The sequence below is a fragment of the Pinus tabuliformis genome, chromosome 5_2, assembly GCF_031772625.1.
Source record: "Pinus tabuliformis cultivar Carrire ecotype Pingquan chromosome 5_2, CPIR1, whole genome shotgun sequence".
In the NCBI taxonomy this organism is placed as follows: Eukaryota; Viridiplantae; Streptophyta; class Pinopsida; order Pinales; family Pinaceae; genus Pinus; species Pinus tabuliformis.
Genome location: NC_142306.1, coordinates 787,648,754 through 787,675,249, shown reverse-complemented (window position 1 = coordinate 787,675,249; position 26,496 = coordinate 787,648,754). Strand labels below are relative to the sequence as shown.

The 26,496-nt window shown below is 36.4% G+C and overlaps 1 long non-coding RNA gene across 1 annotated transcript; it reads right to left on the bottom strand.

Moving 5' to 3' along the window:
* Positions 1-1,928: 1,928 nt before the first annotated feature.
* LOC149161653 (uncharacterized) lies at positions 1,929-5,184 on the bottom strand. The gene is made up of 3 exons (XR_016261511.1): positions 4,688-5,184; positions 4,474-4,548; positions 1,929-2,253 (listed from the first exon to the last, which is right to left on the bottom strand). It is a non-coding gene; the product is annotated as an uncharacterized LOC149161653 (long non-coding RNA).
* Positions 5,185-26,496: the final 21,312 nt, after the last annotated feature.

Below are 26,496 nucleotides of genomic sequence, written 5' to 3'. Positions count from 1 at the left end.
CATTCTTACTACTAATCCTCATAAACAAAATGAAATAATGAAATATTAAAAGTTGTTTAAAAAATACGCAAATAAAAATAAACATTGAAACATTGTTATCAAAGTGATCTGCGCATGTTAAAATTAAGGTCCTACAACATTTAACAATGGAGTGTAGCTTTATCTACATTCATGGTTGCAGCATCTTCGTTGTTATCAAGCAACCGCAGACACTGACCTAGTGTCGTAGCATATTAAACGATTTTTACAATTAAAATAATTTTGGTATTGTAACTTATTTTTTCGGACAATTTTTTTGGTTCAGAGAAACAAAAGAGCTACAAGTGATTAAGTGGTATTGTCAAACAGAGAGCCACCAGTGATTTTAATAGACAAAAAAACATATGAGATATCCACCAACCAAAAAACAACCGGAAAGAAAAAAAGCAACTGATGAGATTATAACACCCTCGGTCCTGGCCTGGGGTAATATTTTAATTATTGTTGTCATTTACTTTTGACTTTAACTTTAGGTAAAAAAATGTTATGTAAGAACTTGTTTAAAGAAATTGATGTTAATTATTAGTTGATTTTCTAATAGAATTAGTTCATGGAAAAGAAGGGAAGGAATTGGGACTTGGAGAGTTATGTTTTTTCTTTCATGAAACATAGAGATAAAGATTTGAGAGGTGAATAGCCTTGCGGTTAGCCACGAGAAGAGGGAAGAGGGAGCACCACCTAAGAGAGAAAGAACAGAATAATACTGCCAGGAGGGTCATCCTGAGCTAGTTGGAACCAATGTAGACTTGCTCGTTAGATCTAAAATATCTACTACAATTCCAGACTAGACGAGGGAGGTCTACAGGTCTGTGAATGAATTAGCCAGAGAAGGTTGTAAAATTACCAACTGCACTGGGAAAGAAGCAAGTGGGGAATCCGGACTTAATTGCTGATTCCATTGGTAGGGAGGAAGAGTCCCATTCACATTCCATTTTCCTAGTTTGGCTGCATACAAATCGGATAAGTCTTCATCCTTTGTTGTTTCTTTATTATGAAAATGTGTCACTAGAAAATATAATTGCAATAAATTCTAATATATATGTTATTAGTTAAGGAATAAAAGATAGTTAGTGAAAATTATGCTCATTGGGTTCAACCCTTTTGTTATAAATTTGTGGACAATCTTTACACAGAAAGAAAACTGTGTTGAGGTTGCAAGTATAAGGGCATAAATCATATTGTTGTTACATCGATTTATGTTAGAATCCAATGGTTTAGTGGGAACTAAAGAACTCCGAAAAACAAGCAATGAGGGAGTAGGGAGTTGGTAATCTGCTAATTGCTCCTATAACTGGATTGGTCTTGAACCTATAGACTTTAATTGAAATGACCTTAAGGTAGCTAAGATCCCGATATCTAGTAGTTTATTTCTTGCCAAGTTCTGTTAAAAATAAAATAAAGAAAGTAAATGTATTTACCAGCATACAAGTAATGATACCGTATTTTAACATACAGTTGCAAGATTCAAAAGCAATAAACATGCATTAACTTGAATAAACAGTATCGACCTTAATTTCCAGAAGAGTGTTAACCCTGAGAGCTTGGTAGAGTCGTGTTACTTAGTAAGAAAGAAAAAATTATTTAAATGACAGCAAATCCATTAAACAGTCGTAATACTAAGTAATAAACAGTAGGGTTTAGGTCACTGCGGAACCAAATGGTAATGAATCACTTAATTGTAAAAGTCAATAAAGAAGATAAAACTGGAGCACTATAATAACTACAAACATACCTCTGTAATTAAGACATTTGGGTGATGAAACCCTCGATATACACAAAATTAGCTTTAGAAAACAAATACCTGAGACAAACCTTTTAGTAATTACAAGCTGTGAAAAATAAAGAACAACAAGAATTTATAGAATTGTAATGAACTTAAGCATGTCCATTTCTATACCCTATATGAATTTTATTTATAGGGGAACTGATAATGGAGGAGTTCCTTCATAATTGTTCACAAAAAAAGACCATAATGGAAAACCCTTGTCATCTGAGTGACAATATACTTGTCTCAGTAAAGAAAACTGAAGTAGAAGGAGACCATGGCCTTAAAACCCTGGGCTCTAGCTATCAACAGTACAAATTGTCAAATAGACATTCACAACAAGGATCAGAGAGGAAACGATATATGTGCCAACCTGGAGTCGAAGGGCAATGCTTGTGGGCTAGCTCTGCCACTCGACCGGCACAGGAAACCACCATAAAATGCTTAACCTGCTAACAAAAGCGACAAAGAAAGCCGCCATAAACTTCTCAACTTGCAAAAAGAAGATGCCTTCAGATAACATTATATATGATTATAAATTTAAATAACTATATTGTGAGATGAATGGGCCAAGCAAATGGTTGGTACCTCATTTTCTAGGAACTCAAAGACCTGGTCGAATCGTGATTGGGGTCAATTCACCTAGGCATGCACGCGGTAGTTTGTCTCAGAAGTTTGAAGAACCCCAAATTGCCGAAGGAAGAAACAAGAAACTATGGAAAAGTCATGCATTGTAAGGACAGAGCCGATGGAAGTAACGGGTTTGGAAAGATATGAAATGTCCTTAGAAGCTTTTTGGAAGCACCCACAGAATAGAAGCTAGAACTATAACAAGTAGATGAATTACAAGTTGTAAGAGAGTTATAGCACAATGGAACCACCGTATCCATGGAAAGGGTTGCCGAGCGGTGTCCAAACTCTGGTAGGAAGGAAATTAACTTTGCATGTAGCAAACCCCACTCACCATTAACCTAAACCTCCACTGGAAGACCATATCCGTTGGATCAAACCGCGGCCATCCAACTGTATGATCATCGTCAGGTGGTGCAATGAGCGTGTGTACACCTGGAGGGTCTCTCAGGATACGAGATCCACCAGGAAATTCCAAAGTTATCTATTAGCCTAGTATTTTCTCAAATTGATGGGAAATGGAGGTATGTATTAAATATTTGGCTCAGGACTTTAGCCCAGCTGGTGTAACTTCAATGTAAAATTTAAGAGAGTTAAACTGTAGCCGGATAAGATATGTATGTATCGTGCATTAACTGAGAGTACATTTATTTATCTTATAATGACAACATTAAATATGATAAATGATTAAATTAATTACAGTGCTTATGTGATTTTTCATATGGTTTTGGTAGTGTGTGTTACACAGATAAACTACTTTATATATATATAGAACAATATTTTAGTAGTGTATTATTCAAAGTGAAAATCTATAATTTTACATAAGGTATATAGGCTAAACATGGATCTGATTATATATATATATATATAATGACAATGTATAAAAATGAATCAAATCTTTATATGTGCACATCATTTTTTTATTTTACATTATAAACAAATTTTGTGTTTTTTAAACATTTGATCAAATACAAAATTAAAATAAATGTATACTAATTCTTAAAACAATTAACATATCTACTAAAATAATTTGGAAAATTATACAATTATAAATAAACAATAACACAATTTTTCTTTAAATGAGAAAATCTATGAGTTATTCAATACCAATTTAAACTTTTTTAAATTTCACCTTGATATTCTTCTCACTCTATACGGTGAATATAACTGCTAGATCTAAATAAAAAAGAAATACCCAATTTAAATAAAAAAACATAACAAAAATGAGATATATATGTGTGTGTGTATGTAAACTTTTTTTTTTATAACTATACATTCTAAAACAAAAATTTTGGGCTTCCTTCTTAAATCTGAATTAAAATAGAAGTATACTAATTCTTAAAACAATTAAAATATGTAGTAAAAAGCCTCGAAAATTAAAGAATTATCAATCAAAAGTAATACCCTTTTTCTTAAAATGAGAAAAGTTTCTTTTCTTTAGAAGGAAAAAAGGTTGTTTCTATTAATAAAATGAGAAAAGTTATGAGCTATACAACACTAATTTGTACCTCTTTTTAATATCATCTTGACATTCTTACCACTCCATACCTTGCATATAAGTACTGAATCTAAATAAAACTACTTACCAAATGATATATATATATATATATAAGAGCCACTAGCCTAGATCCATCTTAACCTAGATCTATCAAGCAACTAAAGGGATCCAATCTCTTAAGGTGAAAAGCTTTCGTCAAGTTTTGCACTCAAAAAATAGGTTTTCACCTCAAGAGATTGCATCCCTCTCGACGCTTTATAGATCCAGGTTAAGATGGATCTAAGCTGTCGATTTCTATAACCTAAATGAATTTTCTTTACGGGGGAACCGATAATGGAGGAGTTCCTTCATAATTGTTCACAAAAAAAAACCATAATGGAAAACACTTGTCGTCTGAGTGACAATATACTTGTCTCATTAAAGAAAACTAAAGTAGAAGGAGACCATAGCCTTAAACCCCTGGGCTCTAGCCATCAACAGTCCAAATCATCAAATAGACATTCACAACAAGGATCAGAGAGGAAACGATATATGTGCTAACCTGGAGTCAAGGGCAGTGCTTGTGGGCTAGCTCTGCCACTCCACCGACACAGGAAACAACCATAAAATGCTTAACCTGCTAATAACAGAGACAAAGTAAGTCGCCATAAATTTCACAGCTTGCAAAAAGAAGATGCCTTCACATAACATTGCATATGATTATAAATTTAAATAACTATATTTTGAGATGAATGGGCCAAGAAAATGGTTGTTACCTCATTTTCTAGGAACTCAATGACCTGGTCGAATCGTGATTGGGGTCGATTCACCTGGGCATGCACGCGGTAGTCTATCTCAGAAGTTTGAAGAATGTTAAATTGCCAGAGGAAGAAACAAGAAAATATGGAAAAGTCATGCATTGTAAGGATAGAGCTGAGGGAAGTAACGGGTTTGGAAAAAGATGAAATGTCCTCAGAAGCTTTTTGGAAGCACCCACAGAAGAGAAGCTAGAACTATACCAAGTAGATGAATTACAAGTTATAAGAGAGTTATAGCATGATGGAACCACCATATCTGTGGAAAGGGTTGTCGAGCGGTGTCCAAACTCTGGTAGGAAGGAAATGAACTTTCCATGTAGCAAACCCCGCTCACCATTAACCTAAACCTCCACTGGAAGACCATATCCGTTGGATCAAACCGCAACCATCCAACTGTCTGATCATCGTCGGATGGTGCAATGAGCGTGTCTACACTTGGAGGGTCTCTCGGGATACAAGATCCACCAGGAAATTCCAAAGTTATCTATTAGCCTAGTATTTTCTCAAATTGATGGGAAATGGAAGTATGTATTAAATATTTGGCTCGGGACTTTATTCCAGCTGGTGTAACTTCAATGTAAAATTTAAGAGAGTTAAACTGTAGCAAGATAAGATATGTATGTACTGTGCATTAACCGAGAGTACATTTATTTATCTTATAATGACAACATTAAATATGATAAACGATTAAATTAATTACAGTGGTTATGTGATTTTTTATATGGTTTTGGTTGTGTGTGTTACACAGATAAACTACAAAATATATATATATATTACAATATTTTAGTAGTGTATTATTCAAAATGAAAATCTGTAATTTTCCATAAGGTATATAGGCTAAACATGGATCTGATTATATATATATATATATATATATCGAATGATAATGTATAAAAATGAATCAAATCTCTATATGTGCACATCATTTTTTTTTTTACATTATAAACAAATTTTGTGCTTTTTTTAACATTCGATCAATACAAAATTAAAATAAATGTATACTAATTCTTAAAACAATTAACATATCTACTAAAATAATTTGGAAAATTAAACAATTATAAATAAAAAATAACACCATTTTTCTTTAAATGAGAAAATCTATGAGTTATGCAATACCAATTTATACTTTTTTAAATTTCACCTTGATATTCTTCTCACTTTATATGGTGAATATAACTACTAGATCTAAATAAAAAAGAAATACCAAATTTAAATAAAAAAACATAACAAAAATGAGATATATATATATATGTGTGTGTAAACTTTTTTTTTATAACTATACATTCTAAAACAAAACTTTTGGGCTTCCTTCTTAAATCTGAATTAAAATAAATGTATACTAATTCTTAAAACAATTAAAATATGTAGTAAAAAACTTGGAAAATTAAAGAATTATAAATCAAAAGTAATACCCTTTTTCTTCTTAAAATGAGAAAAGTTTCTTTTTTTCAGAAGAAAAAAAAGGTTGTTTCTATTAATAAAATGAGAAAAGTTATGAGCTATACAACACTAATTTGTACCTCTTTTTAATATCACCTTGACATTCTTACCACTCCATATCTTGCATATAAGTACTGAATCTAAATAAAACCACTTACCAAATGATAATGATATATATATATATATATGAGAGCCACTAGCCTAGATCCATCTTAACCTAGATCTATCAAGCACCTAAAGGGATCCAATCTCTTAAGGTGCAAACCTTTCCTCGAGTTTTGCACTCAAAAAATAGGTTTTCACCTCAAGAGATTGGATCCGTCTCGGCGCTTGATAGATCCAGGTTAAGATGGATCTAAGCTGGTTATAATTGTCATTTCAAATATATATATATATATATATATATATATATATATATATATATATATATATATATATATATATATATATATTCTATCAAATCTACCCTAGTCTAATCTCTCTCTATATATAACAAAAAAAATTATATAAAGAGTTTAATGGATATATGTTTTCTACTTTTAAGTGATTGGGCTATGTATTAATATATTAATATATAGAATGTGAATCATAAATAATTAGGAAGATTTGTAATTCATCATTATTTAATATTGAATTGACATATAACATTTTAAATACTAATATAAAAAATTATATCTATATATTCTCTTAAATTTACCTTAGTCTAATCTATCTATATATATAATAAAAATAAATATATAAAGAGTTTAATAGATATATGTTTTCTACTTTAAAGAGGTTAGTCTATGAGCTTTGTTAGGGTCTGATTGTGCTAGGGTTAATGTGTGCAAGGGTTCGGACCCATTGCTCACATTTTGCAGTGCTGAGTTTCTTGCTCACACACATCTTTACTTCTATCCCTCATGTTGCATTCTAACTCGTTGGTCCCATGTCACGCTCTCCTTGGGGAAGCAGGTTGGCCCCCTCCTTCAAATCTATTTTAACCGACGTCCATCCCTCGAATGCAGGTTCCTCAACAAGCATAGGAAGTGCTCCAGGCAAACAACTTGAATTGTTAGCGCTTGGAGCCCAATGGAAAACACACTTGAAAGGTCGATACCTCTCTAAGGACACAAGAAATCTCTGAGTAGTGATCTTGAATCATCGCCAAGAATAATCTAGGCAGTTCATGCAAGATCATTCCATCATTTGTAAATTCATGGGCATTTGGCCTTGAGAGGTATACATATGCCATTGGATCCTACTCAAATGGTAGCTAAAATCCCCATTTGACCTCTACCTCTGACCCAAGGGATTCTTCATAGTCATCTTTGAATACCTGGAGGAACACAAGCACATTCTCGAAAATGGGCCCTTTTATATGAATAGTGTTGGCCTCTTTATGTTCCATTGGGAACCTTGTTATAACCAAGAAAATGAATAGTTCCTTGTAGCTCCCATTTGGGTGTGACTATATTCTCTGCGAGAGTACTCCTGTGAAATGGACATTCTGGAATCGATCCGAAACTCAATCGACGATTTTGTTTAAGTCTCAGAGATCACTCGACATCGGAGGTTCTCTTCTTACACCCACATCAGCATGTACATGAGTATATCCTAACTTGTGTCAATATCTGTAGGAATAGATTAATAGGATGAAATATGGTCTCAACCTCTAGAATATGTGCAAGTTCCTTTCAAATGCAAACTCTGTCATGAGTATGGACACTAGTTTCGAATTTCCCCCACCAGGCCATTGCTCCCCCTCCCCCCCTCCCAACTCCCTCCCCTGAGGGCTTTTAGGAAGTTCCTAATCAACATCCTCCACCCGACAAAGCCCCTCCTTCCCAAGCGCCATGAGGCCTAGCTCAAAATTGATTGGGCCCTTCTGTGCCAACCCCTAGTCTCCCCCCCAGTAACCACTTTTCCATATTAGCCTATTCGAGAACGAAAGAGAAATGAGTAGAACTTGTAGAGGCACCTCCATCCCAAGCATCCATGGAGGTTGTGGTCAATCCAAAAAACACTAAGCAAAAGTAGCCAAGGAAATGTAAGTCCCCAAACAGGAAACCAAAAAAACAAAGAAATACAACAAGTCCTCGTCGAAATTCTCCTTGACTTGGAGCATGATGTAAAATTATACCAACTTGACTCTAATGAATTGGTAATGGTTTCCTATCATTGCAGCTAGGCTAATGATGGAATGGCAGAAATTCCTCAAGACTAGCTTGATCAATTCAACCAAACATACAAGGACTCGGAGCAGTGCCAATCTCAACTGGATCGTCCCCCTCATATGACCCTTGCCATCTTGGAAGGTGATGGGTGTAGCAGAAGGGTGGAATCTAAATCGAATTCCAGGAAGAAAGGGAGGTGACCCACTAGCGAGGTGATTCAGGAAGCAGGAGTGATCTTGTCAACTCAAGATAGGCCAATGTCCTCACAAAGTACTACCAGCGCTCTATCCCATCCCTTCTTAAATGAAGTTAGTCTCTTGGAACATAAGAGGCCTCAACTCCAAGGGTAAGTTGAGGTACTTGGAAGATCAGATCGAGAAAGAGAAATAATATATCATCATACTTCATGAAATGAAAGTAACATGAGAAACGCTAAGCGAAATCACAAGCAAAAGTTGACCCAAGGTGGAATGTATGGCATTAGATTCCAAGGGTTGTGTCGGTGGGTTGGGAATCCTCTAGGATTCCATATTTATATCCTTCCATAACTCTATGGCCTCCCACAATTCCCTTTCGAGTCAATTTGAATGTATCAACTCTACCGAAAAAATATGGCTTAATCGTGTTTATGGCCCCATGTTTCTAGGGGAAAGCATGGGTTTCTTAAGAAAATTGAGGTACGCAAATTGTGATGATGGACCTGGGAAAAGAAGGGAGGAGAAAAAATGTTGGACCAAATCTCCTTATCTTTCCAAGAGAAAATTCAAGATCTGGGCGTTGAGGACACAGAGTTTGTGAATCGAAACTACACATGGAAAAGTCAGCGAGGAGGTAAGCAGTAGATTGCTTTGCGACTTCATCGTTTTCTCATTTTTGATGATATTCTTCAGTAGGATCTTTTTTTCCAAGCCTCAATCCTCCCCTATATTAGATCGGATCACTGGCCTATTTGTCTGGAGATCAATTTACAAATGGCCCCTCATACTCGTCCTTTTCAATTTGATTGCTGTTGGTTAGATACGCTGGATTTCATGGATAAAATGGAGGCATGGTGGAAATAAATTAGAGTAAAGGGCAAGAATTTAATGGAAACTTTCCAGCTCAAACTGAAGGAACTAAAATGGAAAATCAAGGAACGGAATCACTTCTATTTTGGTAATATACATTAGCAAAAAAGGTTAAAAAATTCCATGCAGTCAATCCAACAACGAATCATTCAGGAAAGGTGCTCAGAGGACCTGGCTACGCAAGAGGGGGAGGCTGTAAATGACCTTGAACAGTGATGAAAGAAAGAGGAAATCCTGTGCAGGAAAAAATCCAGGTTTCAATGGCTGAAGGTGGGGGAGCGCAATACAAAATTATTTCTTAGAACTATGATAAAGCATAGACATTTCAACAAGATCTTTTCTCTAAATGGATCTGAACGAAAGAGACTTTTGTAGCATGAAGAGATGATGGATGAACTGATTGGGTATTTTGAAAACTTATTTACAGAGTCGGTCGTAGACAGAAGAAATTCCATTGATCACATCAAGAAATACATCCCAAAATTAATCTCAGAGGATCAAAATGACACCCTCATGTGAGAGGTTTCCTATGCTGAAGTGGAGGAAGTAGTTCAAGCTCTCCCCTCGAACAAGGCTCCAGGCCTAGATGGGTTCACTTCTAAGTTCTTCAAAGAAGGTTGGCACTTCCTCGGTCCAGAAATCCATGTGTTTGTAGATGACTCATGTCGCTCTGAAAAGCCTTGGTTGAGTCTCAATGCTACATTTCTCACATTGATCCCAAAGAAAGACACAGCCCTGGATCCCAGTAGGTTCCATCCTATCACCCTATGCAATGTGAAATAAAAAAGTATTTGAGGTATTTAGGTTTGGTGGCTAAAGCCTCTCCTGAAATAGATCATTGGGCTAGAGCAGTTAGGTTTTGTGGAGGGTCATTAGATAATGGATGACATCCTGGTCGCACACAAAGTTGTTCACTCCTTATCCACCTCAAAATCCCCAAGTATGTTGATTAAATTAGATATATTAGAAGCTTATGATTGCCTGAATTAGAGCTATCTTTTGTCAATCCTGGAAGCTTTTGGATTCTCCTCCTCATAGATTAACTAGGTTAAGTCCATGATTGAAACCCATTTCTACTCCATTATCATGAATGGGGCTCCTTCATGCCCATTTAGAGGATCTCATGGTCTGAGATAGGGGGTCCCTATCTCCCCTTTCCTTTTCATCATCGTAGCAGAAGGCTTAAGCAAGATTATAAAGGAAGCAGTGGAGTCTCGATCCCTTCAAGGGCTAAAACTCTCTCAGGCAACACCTCCAATCACTCACCAACAATTTGTTGATGACAACATGATGTTTGGAAAGCCAACCCTAAGGGAAGCGAGAAAATTTGGATCTATTCTGGAGGACTTCCAACAAGCATCTCAAACATTGATGAATGGCGACAAATATGATGTTTTATTTTTCAACGCCCACCTTTGTGTGCAGAGTCACCTCACTCAATCTCCTGATTTTAGAATTATCCCTCTTCCAAGCACTTATATCGATGGCCCTTTGGTGGCTAACTCATTTAAAGTCTCACACTGGAAGGACTTGTTAAGCCATATCATCCAGAAGCTCTCTAGGTGGACCTTTTGAGTCTTAAATTCTCCATGGAAATTAGTTCTTTTGAAAGTTGTTCTCCAAGCTATCCCGATTTATCAGCTCTCAGGCCTTCCAACTCCCCTATACAGAGATCTCAGTAAAATTTTGGAATTGCCTGTGGCATGCTCCACAGATCGGTATAAAATGGGCCCTGGTAGCATGGGACAAATTATGCAAACCGAAGGTCTATGGTGTCCTTGGACTAAAGGATCTAGAAATTTTGTCCCAAACTCTCAGCGCTAAATTTTGGTGGCGGTGGTTGCAAGGAGGATAGGAGATATTGAAGGTGATGTGGTCCTTTAAATATGGCACAGATGCCTGGCGAGACCCCCTAAAAGCTCATATCAACATGCCAAGTGGATCCTCCATCTAGAATAGGGCTAAAGACAACCAGGCACTGAATGAGGACCATGGTTTTTGGGAGATCAGAAACCACTAAACCTAGATTTTGGGAGGAGGCCTCGATGCAGCACCCTAGACTTAATCTATAGGAAATTCTATGTGATATTCAAACCTTTACCACCCATCTAGGTGCGGAGAAAGTTAGATACTTTTGGTAAGACTCCAATGCATTGACGAAGTGGAGATTTTTGATGTCTTTGAATCATTGGCCAGTGTAGGACTCGCCCCTAGATTGGGAAGAACTCACCCTCATTCTGCGTAAGGATCGTATTCTGAGCAAAGGAAAACCATACAAGCTTCAATTGGGCACCTTTCAAAAGGTATGTTCTCTCTTAAAGAATCTTATTCGACACTTTCGACCTCATCTAACCAAGTTCCTGACCCATTATGGAAACCAATCGAGTACTCAAAGTTGTGGCCCGATATTTCATCTTTTCTTTGTCTCATCAAGCATGGAAAGATCCTTACGTGGGATAAAATTATGAAAAAGGGCTTTTGTGGCCCCTCTCAGAGCCCCTTGTGAAAAAGAGAGGAAGAATGACTAACCACTTACTGAACATTTGCTCCAAATCTCGTGAGATTTCGGATCGGCCTGTTTAACTATTCAGCGTAAGTAACCAGTCAGACAATAGTTTGAAGGAATCATTAGAACAATGAAAATGGATGCTCTTTAGGAACCCATTGCTAATATAGCATGGTGCATATCACAAGGATTTTTCCTCTGGAACATTTCAAAAACTAGAATTAGAGAAGTATTCTACTCATAGAGCATATATACTGACCAGGTCTGGAAAATGTTGATGAGTAATGTCAAGGAAACTATTTTAATGTCTTGTTGGTCGAATGAGTATTGGACGGCGATGGACATGGAAAGGGAAATCTTGCTCGTACTAGATATTCAATCGAAATCTTTCACCTCTGGGCATACATGCCCAAGTTCAATGAAATTATTCTCTCCCAATTCTTTCAGTTGCCTGCCATGGGGCTTCCTCAAATTAAACTTCAAGGGATCCTCCAAGGGCAACCCGGGTCCAACTGTCGTTAGGGGATTACTCTAGAATGACAAGGGGAAAGAGATTAAAGCTTATGCAGCTTCATGTCGCAATACCATGAACAACGTGGTCAAGTTTCTACTGTTGGAAAAAGGGCTACAAGTATTAGGACATGGGAGATTCTCTTGAGACTATATTATTTTGAATATTTAATCACTGAGCATGTTGACTAGGAGGGAAACAAAGTCATAGAAAAGTTAGCAAACTAGGGTAGTAATCATTAGGACCACGAACTCGTTAGGGATTGGCGCCACGCTTGCATGACGAAACTCTTGAGGATCTCAGTGGGATTGTGGCCTTGGAATAATCCTCCCCGATGGGGGTAAGAGGCAAAGAGGATGGAGTTCCCGAGGGAACACCTCGGCATTCATTTTAGGCACATGGCCTTAGGTGGGTGGGCTAGCCTCCCTTCCCTCTCATAACACCTTGAGTATGGGAGAGAGTAAATTATGGCATGTGAGGTTTCATGTCACCTTAGGTCTCGAGGGTGTTGGTGAGTGTCTGAACATTATGGAGGGTGGCAAGGGTGCTCATTGGGAATTCTGCGTATGCGTGAGTACTGGTGTCTATGGTGTGGAAATTGTGGGAAGAAGTGGGAGTTGCAGAGGTTTCCCTGTCTGAGTGGAAGGATGACATCAACATCACTATTTCCTCCCCTACTTTCGGGTGTGTGTTGTTGTTAATTTATGAATTGGGATTCGTCACTGTGAGTGTGCAAGGAAAGCAGGGTATGGTTGTCTATTTGGGGTGGTATTATGCCATTTCTATTTCATCTTGTGAAGTTTCAGTCTGGGTCGGGTGGGAACTAGTTTTTTCTGGAACAAATGAGTAGTAGTGTTCCTCTTCGGTCCATTTATAGGCTTCTTTGTTGCTGGGTGGAACCATTGGAGTGAAAATCTCAAGCTGTCGTTAATGTGGCTCGTGGGTGGCCACTTTAGGTGAGGTGCATATTTCTGGCTCATGGTAGGTGGTTTTTCATTTCTATATTTCATGTACTTGACATCGTGGGGGATGGAGGTTTAGCCGGGGCTGGTGGTGTCTCCTTCTGTGTGGGAAATTCGAGAAGTGTCGGGTGGGTGGTCTTTTGTTCATTCTAGTGGATCTGTAGAAGCTAGCCATGCACCCTTTTCATTGCTCGGGATACAAATGTTTCCTTCAATGTTAACAATGAATTCATGTGTGGTTATTCCCGAATAATCACCCATCACTAAAATTCAACCCATATTAAATAGTTATCAATTTAATAATTCATTATATAGCTTAATATATGTTATTTTCTAAATAGACCATGGTTGACAATAATTTTGTTAACAATAACAAAAAATCTTATATAATAGAATATGTTTGTGTGGTTTTTCGTTAGCAAAAAAAACATTGATCATATTTCTACTCTATTTGAGAAAAATGCACATAGTAGATACTTATAGAATTCACAAGGAACTGAGGTCATTATATTCTCGTTACAAATTTCTATCTCAATATTTAAAATTCCAGCAAAAATATTAAGAAGCCCATAACCCTTTATAAAATTGATTGTAAACATCTAGTATTTTAAATATTTATAATTAAATTATACCATGATAAAATTTTAATTACTTCCAATAAGCAAATGATGTACTCCATCGTCTCCTACAATAGAGTCCTCTCACAAAGGTCTATATAGATATGACATTCTATTCACTCAAGATTGATTATTGCAAAAAATATTTGGAGTTCTACTCTTCACTTAGCCATAGACCTTATTGCTCTAGATATTTCAAAAACAAGTCACGCATGAGCCATCAATCCATTACTATGTTATCTCTTCTTAGCCTTGTCCTCAATTACACAAGCAAAAGTGATGTCATCTTCTCCTTCTTCTCACTCCTTATATAGAATACATCGATGGTAAGGAACCCAACCCCTATGGTCCACCTATCATTATATAATTATTCCTTTGTCTTAACATTTTCCATTCACATAAACCTACATTATATATTATTCTTCCTCCATCTTCTATTTTGTAATAATCAATATAATAATTAATTACTAAAATTTATACTTGTTACAAATTTCAAATTTATGAATGGAATGTCAAGAAAATCTATCATGTAGATATTGAACATTGCATGTCTTAAATCAATATAGAATTTTCATATCTTTAAAAATTTCACCACTAAAAGTTGCACCAGTGCACGTTTTGCACATACCAAATAATATTTTAGAAGGAGACCAAAATGCGAGATGAACACCACCAATGTAGATCTTAAATCAATATAGAATTTTCATATCTTTAAAAATTGCACCACTAAAAGTTGCACCAGTGCACGTTTTGCACATACCAAATAAGATTTTAGAAGGAGACCAAAATGCGAGATGAACACCACCAATGTAGAACTCTAATTTGAAAATCCCAAAAACCAAACCTTCCCATTCAATAAGAAAACGATAGATAGGAAATGTAGGTGAAAATGTTGAAAAGCATAACCACTTGGTTCTTTCTCATATAACTTTTCTTGATGAACGAATATAGTGTATTCCTTTGTAGAAAAGTATGAGCTCTGAAATGTTCCATGATAATTGCATATTCTTGGGGCTTGGTTTTCAAGGAAAAGTCCAATGGTCACACTAAACTAACTATCATCATCAATAACCGCTTGGTGAATGCTAGTAGTCAACCAATAAACCAACCACACTAGAATTTGAAACCGAATAGGTCAAAATGAAAATTGAGTATGTTAACACAAGAGTTCAATAAGAACCTTAATTTGGTTACTCGTTCCTACTAGGGAGATATTTCCATTAAAGGAAATCATAACACAAGCAACAATACAACAAAGTATAAGTGATCTGAATGATGATGTTACCAAAGATGTAAGTGAAGGACTAGGAAATTTATGGTGATGATGGGAATGATAGATCTTGAAGACAACATGATGATGTTGTTGGAGAGGGACATATCATTCTAGAGGGATGGATTTAGTTTCTAAAAGGGTCTCAACTCCATCTACCTATCTGGATGGGTTGTTTATCTCAGATACAATGAGATTGGTTAAATTCATCTTATCAGGTTCATGAGGGTAGGAGAGGGAGGTGAAATAGGGATGGGAAGCTTAATAGTCCTCCACAAGGAAAATATATGCTTGCATGTAAAGGTAAAGGGAATGCTAGGGGGATAATTTGATGCAAAGAAAGGGTGAATTATGCCTCTCTGAATGCACAGTATGAGACCGTGTTTAATATTCGCCATTCTGAAGCTACGAGAAGACTAGAGTGTAAACACAAGAGAGAAGCTAAAAATATTATGGGTTGAGAAGAGGGCCAAGAAGGCCCTATCTGGTTCTTCCTCTTTTAGATTAGAGACACAAGATTTAAGAGTGTTTATAAGGTAGATAGTAAATATGAGATGGATTTTCAAGCATATGTTGGTAGGCGTGTTGTTGGACTGTCACAGTGGAAAGAATGATCTAATGGATAAAATGAATGCCTTCTTCCAAAGAAAATTTCAATGTTGACGAGAAACTTGTTAGGGGTAGCTGATTTCCCTAAGCTAGGTAAAGTGCTTGCAATGGATTAAAGATCAACTTCTACTGCAAAGTCTCACTAGGAATATGATGATGCTATAAATGCACATGAAAAATTGGAGTCAAAGTCTAGGACTCATTACAAATAAGTGGTTCAAATGGTCACCACTAAGTTTTGAATGGGATCTAAAATTTGATTTCTCAAAATCGAATGAAGTTGGAACCACTCTGAAACAACCCTAAACAATTAATGTTAATATTCAAAATTTAAGTAAAAGTTGACATTATCCTTATCTTTCCTTTTCAAAAAGGAAAAATAAGGAGAATGTCAACTTTTACTTTAACTTTAAAAAATAAATATTACCATTAATTACTAGGGTTAGGTTTTGTAGGGCCCACAGGTTATGATAATTTTTTTCCTTTTAATTATTTTTTATTAAAAGATTAATATTTGGTGGTCATTAGCTATGTTGTGCTACATTCTTTAGAATTGGTCAGTTTAGTAGAGAACTAGTCACTTTGGTGTTTTAAGGTCGGTTCAATACAAGACCAGCCTTATCCAATCTGAACCACTAAAATAGACTAGTACAAATCTAAAACCATTGGGACCAACCAATTCCACTAGTTCTAGTTTGGTTCCAATAAGAGTATGCCCTTCTCATCTTCCTCTCAAGTCGTTTTGTTGGATCCTTTCAGGAATGGTTATTTGGAGAGTGCCATAAACTATCGGACTGTTGTGAGCACCTAAGATCATAAATAGTTAATCCTTGATAAACATAAATTTGCAAGGAACTAGTATAGACATCCAAAAACAAATTTAGTGAGGACGTGCATGCAAGGAACTATTATAGACCTCCCAAGATACTTAGTGAGGACGTGCATGACCAAAAAGTATTAGAAAAAATTATCCACCCTCAAAAACCCTGCCCAAAACATTGAAGTGTGGTGCAAAACAAATTGTTGGTAGGCTATTAATGCTACCAACAATCATTCTCTCTCCAATTTCCCAGGAAGCTCCTACTCAAGCTACCTCCTCCACTATGGTTATAGTAAGTTCTTGCAACTGTGTGAGCTACAAGGAATTAAAACTTCCTTGAAATCTCCATAAATCTTAGGGAACTCGACTTCTCTGCATGCCCCAACTATTTTGGCTTGATTAATCAGTTAAATGGATGATCACTAAGTTTTACTGAAGTCCCGCTACTTAAATGACCTTCCACTACTTCCTCCAAAAGTTAGAACTAATTTAACTGACAACGACCTGAGATAATTGACCTTTTTGCTACAAATTAGCAATCACATATGCAGAACTGAACTCTAATTCATCCAACTCGAATTTATTTAGTAAAATGGGTGACACAAGCCATGTAACATAAGTTAACATCATCCAAGTTGTCTGTTGATGTGGAAATTCGAATGTTTTCAATTTAATCAAGGAAAAATCAAATTGAGAATTTCTTGCTGCATTTTTTAACACATAGTTCACTGGAATGTATTACTTTCACTATGAACTTGGCATAGTTCACATGTTAAGTTAATAAGGTTTTGGTCTGATGTGGTTCTATGTGTTGCGTATATAAAGAATAGGTGTCCATCTCTTTCTATTAGAAGCAATACTCCCTATGAAATGTGGTATGGCCACATTCCTTCAGTGAGGCATCTCAGGGTTTTTGGTTCCTTGTGTTATTCCTTCATACCTAAGGAACAGATTAAAAAACTCAGTGCAAGGAGTCACAAATGTATCTTCTTTGGGTACTCATATCTCCAAAGCATACCATCTCTATGATGAAGTGAATAAGAAGTTTATAATATCTAGAGATGTGATCTTTCTTGAGTCTTCCGAGATTGACAATGTTATTGAGTGGCAGCTTAATCGTTTCGATAGATTCGAACATGGAAAGTATTTTCAAGAGTTTTATAGTAATATTCCACATCTCCTTCTCTTAGCACTATACCTTCTATGAAGAGCCTTGAATAAATCAGGTTGAAGGAAATTCCTTCCCTTGCTTTGTTAGGAAAGAGCTAAGAGACTACTGGCAGCAGGTAGCCAAATTTGACAAGCAGTGAGGGTACATGCAAGATACAAAGCAAGGATTAATGCAAAGGAGTGTACTGACTATATACATATCATAAAACATCTTTCATCCCACTTAGGATGCCTTGAATCATGCTTGGTTAGTCATAAGATCGTGTTGGTCACAACCTTTGTAGCTTAAATGAACAAGTGGTATTGCTCTTCATATTCTAACCTATGTCATAAACAAGTGAAAGGGAGAAAGAGACGTAGATGAAACACATGGAACGACTTTTAGTTCTTGCAACCATGCATTTCATTGAACATAGAATGATACAAAAATGATAAGAAAACTTTTAAGCTACAATAAGAGGTGTATTTCAAAAGAAGTGCTTTGTTTTCCATACCTAGCCTCCAAAGGGTTATGCATCAGATGGAGTCTTCATGTGGTCCTAATATTCTATCATACCTTGGATTCCTTGGTCTGTTTGTTTTTCTCCTTATCTCCTTGAGAGTCATATATCATGTCATCCTTCTTTGTGGCCCTTGAGAGACATAATTGTGTAGTTTCAGTGAGCAGTGACTGTTGCGGGATGAGGCCCTGGGAGGACACATCTACGCAATTTCAGGATGCAAGGAAAACTGGTTAGTGAATGAACAAAACTGCATAGTTTCTGGAAACATTAGGTTTTGGTTGAGGGAAGGACATTGGAGGAAACACTGCGTAGTTTTAAATGATAAGGAATGTTGGGATTTATATGCATTGCCCAATTCCAATAGGAAAGGGAAAATCTTGAGGGTTACATATGTGAAGTGTACAGTTCAGGAAAGTTGGATGAGGCTAGGTTGATAAGGAAACTCTGAAATATGACTAAGTGTGGGATCAGTGGAACTAATGTGAACAATGATAAAACTTGACTACAAACACACACTTGAAAACTTAGCGACACAACATAGACCATACAGAACATATAACACATACTTCGCTTACTGCAACAACCTTTGTGGCAACTTACAACAAGTGCGGCTCCGATGATAGACTTTGGGAGGATAAAGGCAACACTTGTGTAAGAGTGTGTGAAATGAGTGTGAAACATGTCTATGTGGTGAGGATAAACCATTCCCATAAATATTTCCCCTTGAATCAAAACAGAACTCCCTTTGCATGACAAGAGATAGCCCCCACGCCCAAAGGTGACACATTCTATGTAAAAATAAAAGCATGAACGACTCTTAAGATCGAAAAGGAGAGCTTGAGATAATCAACTTACCAATAAGTGACTAAGGAATCATCGATCACAATATCCAAAGTGGGCTCCAAAATTTAAGTGCAGGCCAAAAGTTTAGAGGGTGTTGTAGCCGCTACAACATAGCCTTCACCTTCTTGCTAGCTTCTTTTTCAACCATTGGCTTGAATTCTATGAACTTGGAGAATGTCTCATATTTCTTCCACATGAAGAAGATCCAACACTTCCATGAGAAGTCATCAATAGAAATGACAAAATATTTGTCTGATAGTGTAGGTTGTCAAGAAAGGTCCATAAACATCATAGTGGATCCTTTCTAGGACTGCATGTGCTTTGTTGTCCCGACCATGGAATGTGGATTTTATGTACTTCCGCAACATACATCCTTTGCATACATCCTACTTCTTAAGTGCTCCTTTAGGGAGGCCAGTGGTTATTTGTTGTATAATATTTGAGGTATCATGATGCAAATGACCAAGTATTTTGTGCCAAATTTCATCGACATCGCAACTTGCACTTTCTCCACCTTAGTGCTTAATGCATCATAGTCTTCCACATCTAGCTTATACAGGTTCTTCACACGAACCTCGATCTGCTTCACCTATCTCGTGGCTTTGTGTATCAGGAATGATTTTTCTTTGTTGAATGTCACTTCACAACCATGGTAAACCAACCACTTGGTGAATGCTAGTAGATAGACCCCTAATCCTTTACCTTTACCTTTTTTTACATGCACCTCGTATTGAAAATTTGAAGAAAAAATATTTCTTTTATCTTAAAAAATTGTCTTAAAATCCCCCTCCGTGTAGCAATGTCGAATGAAACGATAGACAAGTTGTCTCTAATCGTATCAGCAAATATGAAAGGGATAGAAGAGGAATTGATGTCCGAGAAATCTTGTAGTAAAAGTTGTCGCGTTCTTCTTAGTCGACTACCCCCACAAAACAAAGATCCCAACAAATCATTGTCTTTATATAAGATAACGTGAATGGTAAGTAAAATAACAACCTCGATATAGGTGCAAGACAGTAGTTGCTTGCAAGCTGGCGGACTTAGGGCACACTATCAGAGTCAATTTTGCAGTTGTTAGATAATATTGCCTTAAATTGATATGTTTGTGTCTTAATTGTTAATTGTATTAAATAGGTTTCATCTAAAGTGGCCATTATCTTAAATATAAAGTTTTGTCTTAAAATATTTTTGTCTCAAACTGTTTTTGTCTTAAATATAAAGTTTTGTCTTAAAATAATTTTGTCTTAAATATAAAGTTTTGTCTTTAAATGTTTGTCTCAAACTACTTTTGTCTTAAATATAAAATTTTGTCTCAAAATATTTTCATCTTAAATTATTTTTGTATTAAATATAAAGTTGTCTTAAAATATTTTTGTCTCAAACTATTTTTTTTTCTTAAAGTTTATATTTAAGAGAATTCAATTGATATTAAATTTTAATGTAAAATAACTAAAATAAAAAGTTATTTTTTAAAACAAAAGATTTCTTTTCTCTTAACGTGTAGTAGTGTAAGTTAAGAAGCGGATTAGTGAATATAATATTTTCGAAATATTATACTGTAGTGCACTATTATTTGAAAAATAATGTATGTTACCCTAAAATTAAATAGTTAAAATAGTTGAAAGTGTTAAAAATTAAAGGATATAGATATAAATATAACGTTTGTGAAGTAGTAAATCAATGGTTTTAGTTTTTATTTTATATAGTACGGTGTGTGGATGTATGGTAGTTTGTTATATAGACTCGTGTATAAGGTTTATATATGTAAGGGGATTGAGAATATTAAGTTAATATGAGGTTTTATAATTGCATTATTGTTTTTATTGAGTGTATTATGGTATTTATAATTTGTTGATTGTATGCTTATATATATAATATATATAAAGTGATATTGAAGTAAGTTGAGTTTGGAGTGGGGAGGATCATAGAGACTTTGTTTTTAATTGAATAATTTGTGAACACTGGTAATGTGGAGAGCTTGTAATGGGAGATTTTATAATGGAATTAGACTAACTATGTAAAGAAGAAGGTGTCATAAAAAATCTAAGAAACCAAATGGTGCAAGCAATGTAGATTACCTTCCAATCATGGTGAGGACAATTTTAGCAAGAATGAATGCCATGGAAATCATAGGTATAGGTATTGGAGGTAAACCTAAACTTGACATGCATGTCTATTCAAGAAGTTTAAATGCAACTTAAGGAATGATATGCTAGATAAGAGAAATGGAAAAATTATTTGAATTTGAGCATATTAAAGATCTTATGTAGGTTAGGCTTGCTTGTACAAAATTGAAAAGTCATGCTTCTTTGAGGTCGGATAAATTATAGTTAAATAGAGATAATAGTGGTAAAGGGAAGAGTAAAATCTAGAATCAAAGTTGAAAAATAAGAAATCATTCTTCAGACTCTATTAAGTGAGGATATTAAGAGGGGAGATCATAGTCCCTAGTTCACTGTGTAAGAAATATTTCATAACTTTTACTATGTTATGCCAGCTTGGTGATGAATAAGGAAGTTAGTAATTCATATTCACCCAATTAATAGTCAATGAGATAATAAGAGTGGCAATACCCCAAACCAAACTTCATGTAAAATTTGCACTACCATTTCATCTCCACTAGAAATTCACAAGCAACGTGGCCGAGGGAAGGTTGCAACCTTAACAATCCTCATGAGTAGGTTGAGTATAAATTATGAATGCCAATTAAAGAGAGAAAAGGGTTTGGAATACACAATTTATTACCTTCATCAAGTCATTAACCAGACATCCCAAAACTTATATCAACTATATATAGATAACATGGCTATAAATTCATTAGTAGTGCAAATCTTCAAAATACAACCATTCAATATAGTCATGCATCTATAAGGTGCTTATCACTTCTAAACATATCAGTAGATTCAAGCAACCAATTGAAATGTATGTGATCCAAAATGGATTTTGGATAGACTCCTAATTCTAAGTGTTCCTCATTGGGGAAAATGAAAGTCCAAGGAAGTTCCTGGACATAGCCCCATTGTTGGGTTGTGTTATATTCTTTCCACAACTAGCCCACGTAGTTAACCGGGGGGTTAGAGGGGGGGCGGAGTCCCCCCTTCATTGCACCGATTGTATAGCGAGGGGGTCACACGGGGTTTGAGGGGTGCAGGTAACCCCACTCTATGGGGTCCGGGGTAGCGCCCCAAAAAATTTTGGTTTTGGAACCTATGTTAGGTTGGGTGGACCCACCTATGGTTTTGTGCATGATTTTCACACATGTTTTTGGACGCGATGGTTCTCAGTCCATGGTTTTAGACACGATGCTTTTCGGTCCATGGTTTTGGAAGTGATGGTTTTCGGTCCATGGTATTGGATGCTTCGACATGTATAAATATGTATTGTAACATTGAAAGGAACATAATGAAAAATCAAGCTGGTAGTATCGGTTTTGGGATCCATGGGAAAATCCTTGTGTATATGTGTTTTATGTGTTATGCTCTCGCATTGTTTATTTTCTGTGTTTTAGAATTCGTATGAAGATAATTTTTGTACGGAGTTAAAACTTACACCCATTACAGAGATATTTTCATTCTGAATCTACTGCAACTTGAATGGGAAAAAATGGACTTAGGATGCAGAAGTTATCACTAAAAGAAGATGCCTTATCTTCTTTAGAAAAAGAGGAAAAATCCTCCAAAATGGGCAAAAAAACCCTTACAAAGGGAAATCGTATCGAACCAGGGAAAAATGGTGGACTTAAGTAAAAGGGGGAGAAACCTCCGACCTGCCGATCTGATGTATCGAATCAGAGGCAGACATATGTGCAATATTGGGACCCTGGACCTAGCGATTGCAATCACGTGATTCGCCCATCACCGATGATTAGATCACCAAATCGGCATCGGCGATGCATAGAACCCTGGGTCGAGTGACATTGTGATCACCGACATCGGTGATCGGTGATCGATGACACCCAATGCCGATAAAAAGGGCGGGCTTGACAAAATTATGAATGATATTTGATATATTTTGAGATCCAGAAAACAACATTTTCCTGTGTATTTTGCATTTCCGCTAAAATGAATGAAATACAAAGGAAATGCGCCGATGCGATGAAACCAGACACGAAAGGGTTTATTAATGCAGTTGTATATTATTTTCAAGTCTGATATGAGCCATTTTGTGGGATTTTCAATGTTTTATTATACTTTTCAAATACAAGGGAAACCACAAATGAGTAGGATTTCGATTGGGATGTAGGCAGTAAGTGGTTTTGGTTGGGCTCCGCCCGAGCCCATACATTGGCTGCCACGTGGCCAGTCACTAGAGACATAAAACCACCCTTTTTGGGTAGTTAACCTCTGTACACTTGCGCTGCTAGAAATGAATCTCAACCGTTGGATCTGGATCACTCAGATCAATGGTGGAGATGCAATAAGAAATATAAAGGCGGACCAGATAGGAGTATAGAGCGTATTTATTGAAATATGAAGTCTGATAAATAGATATTTGGTGGAGTTTTCCCCTTTTTTTAGTGTATTTCTCTTTGTAAACAGAGAACACTATTTTTGGGATTTTCAAAGGCCCAATGGACCCCTCCATTGCAGAACAGGTGACCACCTCCCCTGAAGACATTATGCCATGATTGCTCATGCTTAGAAGGGGGATTGGAGTGGATAGAGGTCGGGAGCTAGAGTGCCTAGAAGAGGAAACGAACGGACAGTGCCTATTGGCTTAAAAGCCACAGAATGATAGAGACAGAAAGGGGTGCAAAAGCAGCACTAAGACAAAAGGCAGTGCTGACACAGGAGCGAAGAAGGCTAAGCCAAAGCAAGAAGTAGCAGCAAAGAAAGAAGCCAAAGCCAAGAGAGCTAGAGCCAAGAGCTAGTGCCAAGAGCCAGAGTGAGAGCCAAGAGCCAGAAGAGCCGAGAGCTTCAGAGCAAGGGATAAAATGGTGTCTAAATCCATTGTTTCTGTGTAAAACAAGGGAGTTGACCCAAGAGCTTGTAAAAGGACTTGCCATAATCTTAGAGAGCCTAGTTGAGTTGACTAGAGCTCACGTAGACATAGCCCAAGAATTTTGGGTGAACTCCTAATTAAATTGTTGTCTTATGTGTGTTGTTTTATTTCTGCATTATATTTGCTTCTTCAATTGCTATCATATTAGTTCAAGCAAATGGACTTAAAAAGCACATAAAAAATTCTAAAACCAACATAAGCATACACCTTATTTTCAAGCACATATTTAATTCCGCATTGTTTAATCATAAAGACTTGGGAATAAATAAGCTTTGGGAGTGGGAGAGGTTCTTGTAAGTTAGACAAGAAGCCTAAGTGCCCCATTTTTAGATTAGGTGGTATCGGAGCTTGAGATTGGTTAATCTCACCTTCAAAGAAGGTTATATAACAATGCTTGATTGACAGAGCAAATATTGCTTGTCTAAAATGTGTTGAAATAGTCAAAGGTTGATTGTATGCTTTATAGACTGACTATTGTTTGAGTTTGCAGAGGTGAAGGGAAAGCTATTGATAGCTCAGTCCAAGAAGGACAAGAAGGAAGAAGGGCTGAAGGAATTCTTCTATTCCAAAGGACCTCAAAGCAATCCTTGAAGCACAAGAGGTTTGTTGCAAAATGTTTCTTAATAAATAACTTTATTAATCTTGTTTGAAGTTCTTTTGTTCATTGGTATAATGACAACTTCTACAAGTGAATCCCCAAATTCGTCCTTCATCACAAGACTCTATGATGGAGACTTGAAGCAAGACTTCTTCATCATGATGGACAAGGTGAGAGAAATGTATGAGGATGGAAGAAAGAGTGGCATACTTAGAGAGCAGTTGAATTCCATGAAGGAAGAGAAGCAGTTGCTTTCTGACAACTGTAGGAAATGGAGAGGCAACTTCATATTGTAAATATGAACCTGAAGAGGATGCATGAGTTGGATTCACAGCTCTTTGTTGCTAAAGAAGCCTTAGACAAGTATCAAATTGAATAAGAGGTAAGCCATTCTATTTTGTCTTCAAATTCTTCTGAGAATGCTTATATTGGTTCTTTCAAAAAACATACTAAAGTCATAAGTTCCAAGCTAATGTCCAAGATGGGCTATGAAGGAAATGGCTTGGGAAAACATCACAAGGTATTGTTGAACCAATAATGGTTGAGGAAATGCCTAAGTATTTAGGTCTTGGCTATGGATAGTCTTATGGAGAGAGTTCCAAAGCTGCCATAAAGACCATTAAAACAGCTCCAAGAAGGAGTTGCATTGTAGGCATTCAAGAGTGTGAAGGGTGTATTCAGGAGGAATGCAATAGCTTGAAACATCAATTGCAGGATGCAGGTGTTCAAAAGCACACACTTGAACTAGAGAGTTGGGGAGACTCTAACAACCTTGAAGAGATTGATGGGGTTCCAAAGGGAGCCACTTCTTCATTTGCTTCGCCTACTCATGGAGGAAATAAAGGTGAAAGGGGCAGGTAAAAATTTGGTTCTAAAAATTTTTCTTTTGATTTTGCAAAGCATGATAAATTTCCACATAAGAACGGGGAAAGAATTTCATGTTCCTTTTGTGGTTTGGATAACCATCATGTTTCTAGATGTTGGAAGAGAATGGACACATACAGGAAAATTTTGAAGGAAAAGAAGCAAAAATCCAAAGGTCCCTTGGACAAGGTAAATCATGCTATCAAGAGGATGCACATGTGTTGCACTTACTACCATAAGCAAGGGCATCTTGCTGAAATATGTTGGACTCTGAATCCAGCAATGCATCCACAAAAGCTGAAGAAAGTGGAAAGAGAAGATGGGAGAAATGGAAAGGAAGATTCCATGACTGATGTGCCTCAGGATGATTCACATGTTGATGCTGATGTGCAAACAAAGGAAGTACCTTTGAAAGGGATTGGTGAGAAATGGCTAGAGTTCTTATCCAATTAAGGTTGCATGTCTATTGATGCATCTATTGCATTGCTTTGTTAATAAGATGCAAGTTGCAGGTTCTTACCAAGAATGTCAATGGAAAAGTTGAGTAGGAGACTCACTTTATTTCTGCAACATTATATTTCATTTTTGCTTTGAAAGTACAGTGTACTTAAGTGAAATTTCAAGGATGAAATGCATGCATAAGCATGATGTGCATTGACACAAGGATGTTGATGTTTTCCTTGTTTTGAACATGTGTTATTAACTTGTAGGGTTGATTGCTTTGACATGCATGTGATGCAATGTTGACTTGGGAGAAGTTAACTTGGTCTCCAAGATGGAGATAATAATGAAGTGTTTCATCTTTTGAAAAGAGTCCTAATGGTCTTTTT